Source organism: Gorilla gorilla, chromosome 5, assembly GCF_029281585.2.
Source record: "Gorilla gorilla gorilla isolate KB3781 chromosome 5, NHGRI_mGorGor1-v2.1_pri, whole genome shotgun sequence".
Lineage (NCBI taxonomy): Eukaryota > Metazoa > Chordata > Mammalia > Primates > Hominidae > Gorilla > Gorilla gorilla.
Window position 1 is genome coordinate 47,404,525 of NC_073229.2, and position 6,441 is coordinate 47,410,965.

General features: G+C 48.6%; 1 pseudogene; it reads right to left on the minus strand.

Annotated features, from left to right (window-relative positions):
• Nucleotides 1-1,255: 1,255 nt before the first annotated feature.
• On the minus strand, nucleotides 1,256-1,656 carry LOC109024896 (interferon-induced transmembrane protein 3-like; annotated as a pseudogene).
• Between the last annotated feature and the right edge of the window lie 4,785 nt (nucleotides 1,657-6,441).

Genomic DNA, 6,441 nt, shown 5'->3' on the forward strand with positions numbered 1-6,441 from the left:
ACTCCCCTCAGCCGCGCACAGCGTTACTGGCTATGTGGCCAGTGACCAGATTTGCAGACCTGTTTCCAGACCTCAGCTACCTCTGTTTCTGAAGCACCTGCCCCAGTTGATCCGCTCAGACGACAAATCTCTTAGACGTTTCAGCTTTACAATCTCCTTCTCCTCCCTTTTACTCAAAGCTAGGTCCCCTTTCTTATGGTAACTTCCTGTAAGTGTGTGAGGTCTCCCGGGGCTGCCTCTCTATGCAGTCCCTGGGTGATCAAAAGGCCAAGGAGGCAGCTTGCCTGTGTCCACTCCAACACCAAGCTCTCCCCAGACTCCCTTTTCCAGCCTGCCTTAGGACATCTGTACCTCTGAGACCATAGTACCTTCCAATGTGACAGGTCTACAAGGACACTCTACACGTCTCGCACGACATCATCCTCTCTTCCTCCCCTGTTTCTCTTTCCGTGGTGCCTTCTGATTTCCCCCTTTTCCTTCTCAAGTACTCAAAGCTCCTCCAACCCTATTTTGATCCCACAGCCACTACTTTAGTCTCGGCTTTCAGCCTAGATCACTGCACAGGATTCAGCCTAGATTACTGTACAGGCTTCCTAAACACTGTGACTGTCCCAGCTATAGTCAGAGTGCCCTAAGACCCCCACAGCACCCCATCTGCTGAATGTCACACGTGAGGTCTCTACCATGGAAGCCACAGCTGCCACAACCTCCTGTCTGTCACCACCCCCATTTCTCTGGTGGCATCCCTCTTTCCAGTGTTGCAGTAAAAGTGGGCTCCCCAATCTCCTTGCCCTGTCCCACCGGGATGCCACTGCCTAAGCAGTCTCCTGCTTCCAGATTACTGTCGCCTCTGCCTCTGAGCCCATTAGACCGTGTCACATCCTTAAATCTTCCCAATTAGGCTGGTCAGAGTGTAGTGGTGTTTACAACTAATTGATCACAACCAATTACAGATTTCTTTTTTCCTTCTCCACTCCCACTGCTTCGCTTGACTAGCCTTTAAAAAAAGAAAATCTTCCCAATTAGATAATAGCGACTGTGGCACGATGTTGTGATTATGCTAAAAGCCACTGACCAATACATTTTTTTTTTAACCAGGAACACATGCACTTTATTGAATGCCATTGTAGAAAAGTATGTGAGGATAAAGGGCTGATACAGAACTCAGCTCTGGGGCCAGGACGAGGAATGGAAGTTGAAGTATGTGGAATACAGGTCATGGGCAGAGCTCCTGGCCTGGATGATGCCTCCTGATCTATCGACAGACTTGGAAGATCAACACTAGGATGATGATGGTGAGCAGAATGGTCATGATGATGCACACAATCAGGGCTCAGATGTTCAGGTACTTGGCAGTGGAGGCATAGGCCTGGGCCCCAGTCAGGTCTCCAACCATCTTTCTGCCCCTAGACTTCAGGGAGTAGGTGAATGCTATGAATCCCAGGCAGTGGGGGACAGGGACCAGACAACATAGTCAGACACGGAGGTCTTGCTGCAGATATGGATCATGGTGGACATCGGGGGAGCAGGGTTGTGGGTCGCCCCCAGCACAGCCACCTCATGCTCCTCCTTGAGCATCTCATAGCTGGGGTTGGGGGGTGGGGGAGGGCAGCCGCTGTTGGCAGGAATGAAGAAGGTTTGGGCAGTGTGGTTCATGGTGTCCAGCAAAGACCAGCTGTGGTCAGGTTGCTGGGATGGTTCTGAGTGGGCCCTCGACTGTACATTTTTAAATGGTAAATTACGTGGCACATAAATTATATCTCGATAATAAAACACCATGCAAAAGCCTCTTTCTACTGAAAGAATCATCTCGTCCCCAACACACACGTCTCTTACTCTTTGGAACATCTAGCCAGTGGTCCTCAAACCTAGCCACTTCACGGAACCACCTGGAGAGTTTTTAATATCCACGGTCCCAGGTCACAGTCAAAACCAATTGAATCAGTAAGGCTAGGTTGGACCTAAGCTTCAATATCTTTTAAAGCTCCCTACGTGGTTCCAATGTGTAGGCAAGTTTTAGAACCACTGTTCTAGCCCATGGTTTGAACCTCCCTGATGGGTACCAACTTTGCCTGCATTCTTGAACTCCATCTACTATTTATTTATTTATTTATTTATTTATTTATTTATTTATTTATTTATTTTTAAGATGGGGAGATCTCACTCTGCCGCCAGTTGGAGGGCATCAGTGTGATCACAGCTCACTGCAGCTTCAGATGCCTGGGCCCAAACAATCCAGCCACTTCAGCCTCCCGAGTACCTGGGACCGTAGGTGAGTGCCACCATGCCCAGCTGTCATCTACCATCTTGTACCATCCCCCACTACACGATGAACAGTCCATGATCTGGAACTGTGTTCATTCTATCTTTGTCACTCTTACAAACATTTTATAAAACTGAACTATACCTATAATTACTAACCATTCCTCTTAAAACTCCTAGCCTACACATTTCTGTGAGTGAAAATTTAAGCATCACAGGGTTTTAACAATTACTTAGATTTCCCATCCACATTCACTGATTATTTATTTTGATCATCATAATCTATTGCGCACAGCAGGGACTGGGGTCCTGTCCCCACCTTAGGGGGATTATTTACACTGCTAAAGATTACAAGAGTAGTGAGGGGCAGAGAGGTGGTCTCAGCTCTCCTGACACAGGTCTCCCTTCCCTCCACAGTGTCTACCCTCCCTCCAGGACGACCTTCCTCCCTGTGCCAGCTCTAGCAAAGGGTCTCATTCAGCTCACCCCAAAAAATACTTTTAATACTTAAATAACGACAATAATAATAATATACAAGGTTAGTTCCAAGGCATGTAGAGGTGATGGCCAGCAGAGGTGAAGCCAATCCACCCTTTCTGGGCTAGGGGAAGCCCAGATGGTCTTCCGCTCGGCGTGAGGCACTCCCCAGGGTCCAGGCCTGGCTGCCCGTCCCCCACCAAGTCTCCCAGGCCTTCTGTCCAATGCCCTCTCCCTCCACCCCACCTCCAGCCCCTTCTGCTCTGCCCCATCAACTACGTGTTCTTCCTCAGGACTCGCCTTAGACCTCTGAACTCCGGGGCACAGAGGCGACTTCCTCCTCGCAGACTTTAGGCACCACTGCTGGGTCCGGAAAAGAAAGAGAAAGGACCCAGTGCGGTCGCTTACAGAACCCAGGGCGGGGTTGGGCTGGGCGCCCCCGCGCGTTTTCAAGCCTGCGGCCCGGAGTTCACTGCGAGGACTGAGATCACCCGTCACCCCGCCCTGGTCTACAAGTGTTTGCTGATATAGAAACGGAATAACGGCGCTGTGGGCTGGGGAGGACGGAGTTGCCTTCAGGCTTCTGGTCTCCAGCCGCGGGGCACTCACACCTGCCCGCTATGAAAATGCAGACCTGTGGGGCAGGAATTCCGAGTCCGGGCTGGAGCGCGATGTGGAATATGACTCGCTTGAAACAGCACCGCGGTGGATTCGGATCCGGGTGAGTAGGGAAATGCGCCTCAGCCCCTCCCACGGGCCGCCCACGGATTCCAGGATCCGAGAACGCTACCAGCTGCTCCGCCACCCCAGGAAGGCAGCGCCTGCCTCTGGGCGGTTCTGACGGAAACTGGCTCCGCCGCCTGCAGGAAAACTCACAACTAAGGGGCCAGGAAAAAGCCTCTCAGGGTCCCGCCCCTTCAGTGAGGATCCTAAATTTACATCCCAAGTGTGGCCCCATCAAAGACTGGAGCGACGTTCACTGAAATGATACAAGATCAGCAGGGGCGCAGGGCGCTGCGGCCCTCAGAATGCGGTGACATCGCCGCGTCGCGTCCCTTCCCCGACCTGCCCCAGGCGGACGCGGTGACGTGTGTTGGCCTCGAGGCGGGAATACACCGGGGATCAAGTGCAGAGAATGGAGAAAGTTGGGAAGGATGGCGGGGGGGGTGGGGGGGGGAGCGTGTTGAAGAAAAAAGGGAAGAGAGAGGAAGGAAAGAGGAGAAAAAAGGTGAAGAAGAGAATAACATTTAAAATATAGAGTTTTATTATTTCTAACTTTTATTTTTGGTTTTTATCTAGTTTTGGTATGTATGAATATTCTTAACATAGCTTTATCTCTGTCTCTCTCTCTGAATCTGTAAATATACAGTAATATATATACACACGTAAGCCTCTACCTGCCGATGTGTCAGGGTGTGTCTCTTGGGCACAAGAACAAGGTTTTTGTTTTGTTTTGTTTTACATAAGCAAAGTACAAATCTCAAAGAAGATAATATTTTAAAAGCCATTTTATTGGGACTTGCTTTGCATACAATCAAATGTATCTATCTGAAATGCATAGCTCGTTGTGTTTTGGCTGTTGTACACACCCACATCTCCACTACCACAATGAAGATGTGGAACATTTCCATCGTCCTCCAAAGAACTGCTATGCAATACAATTTTATAGGGTCAATAAAAGAGGTAAGATCAGTTTTAAGTATTGTTATGAGAAGATGTGTGCGTCTCATACTTTTAACCATTTTTTAAAAGATAAGGATATACTGAATTATAATGCCAGTAATACCACTTCCATAATGTATATTTCAAGTAGGGAAAAACCTGGAAGATTTCTCACCAAAGTTGTTTTTTTTTTTTGAGACAGAGTCTAGCTCTGTCGCCCAGGCTGGAGTGCAGTGGCGCGATCTCGGCTCACTGCAAGCTCCGCCTCCTGGGTTCACGCCATTCTCCTGGGTTCACGCCATCCTTCTGCCTCAGCCTCCCGAGTAGCTGGGACTACAGACGCCCGCCACCACACTAATTTTTTGTATTTTTTTTTTTTTTTGGTAGAGACGGGGTTTCACCGTGTTGGCCAGGATAGTCTCGATCTCCTGACCTTGTGATCTGCCCGCCTCGGCCTCCCAAAGTGCTGGGATTACAGTCATGAGCCACCGCGCCCGGCCTTTTTTTTTTTTTTTTTTTTTTTTTTTCTGAGTCGGAGTTTCGCTCTTGTCGCCCAGGCTGGAGTGCAGTGGTGCGATCTTGGCTCACTGCAACCTCCACCTCCAGGTTTCAAGTGATTCTCCTGCCTCAGCCTCCCTAGTAGCTGGAATTACAGTCACTCGCCACCACACCCATCTAATTTTTTGTGTTTTTAGTAGAGATGGGGTTTTGCCATGTTGGACAGGCTGGTCTCGAACTCCTGACCTCAGGTGATCCACCCGCCTCAGCCTCCCAGAGTGCTGGGATTACAGGCGTGAGCCACTGAGCCCTCACCAAAATTTTGACAGTGACTCCAGGGACTACAATAACTTGGTGACTTTCACTTTCTCTGAAATGTTGGAATTTTATATTACAGTATTAACTTGGATTTGGCTTGGCCCGGTGGCTTGTACCTGTAATTTCAGCTCTGGAAGGTGAGGCAGAATTGCTTGAGACCAGGAGTTCGAGGCTGCATTGAGCTATGATTGTGTTACTGCACTCCAGCCTGGGTGACAAATGGAGACATTGTTTCAAAAAAAGAAAAATAAATGCAATTAAAAATAAAAATAAACCTGAATTTGTATGGAGGTTAAGGAAGGGTATATCTCAGTTTGAAACATTATGAAGCTAAGCCCCAAAACCAAATAGAGATTTTAAAATACCAAAGTGTTAATTAAAACTCAACACCAGAAACTCTCTTTTAAGAGTATCCTTCATATTTTCATGGCATTGACTCTTTCTTAGTGTCTTTGATAGAAATGTTTTTAGTGTAGTAGAGATACGTGTAATAAAATTTACAGAAGGGCTATAATAAAGAGGGAAACGCAAAATCGAGTCTGACACAGGAGACCCTGTTCCATTTATACTCAAAGCAACTTTGAAAACTGCGCCGTCATGGTGTCTTTGGGTTGAGACAAAGTCGAAGCGAATTTTTTTCCTAGAGTATTGATTTCCCCTTTCCAATGGCTAAAGACTTTCGGAACTAGTCTGAAAACTCAGGCTCTGACTTTGGATCTAAAGAAGTGTCAAGAATGTGCGGGCAGTGGCGCTGCATGAATCTAGCGGGTCTGAGCGATGCTCTCTCCGGCTCTACCCAGTAGCAATTGCGGTAAGGACAGGACGCAGCGAAATTGTACCAGTGAGTCATAGGCCAAAGGAGGAATCCTGGCCCAACAGCGCAGAGTGTGCTTTGTTAAGGTGGGGATGAGGTAGCGGAGGGAAGGCAAGGACACTCAGGGAATAAATGGCAGAGGAAGAAGGCGCGCGAGGGAAGACCCAAAGCCTTCCGACCCCTCCTTCCTTTCCTTCCTGTTGGGGTTGAAGGGCACCAGCCGGTGGGGTGCAGAGAATGGGAACAACTAGAGGGGGCGTGCCCCACACAGGCGTCCCGGCTCCCTTCTCCCAGCTACTACTGATGAGTTCAAACTAGGAGGACACTAAGACGTGTCTTTTGCAAAGTAGACTCCTTATCTCGCACTCTGTCTGGTTTTCTAAATCCATCCTAATGAAACACAAAAACCA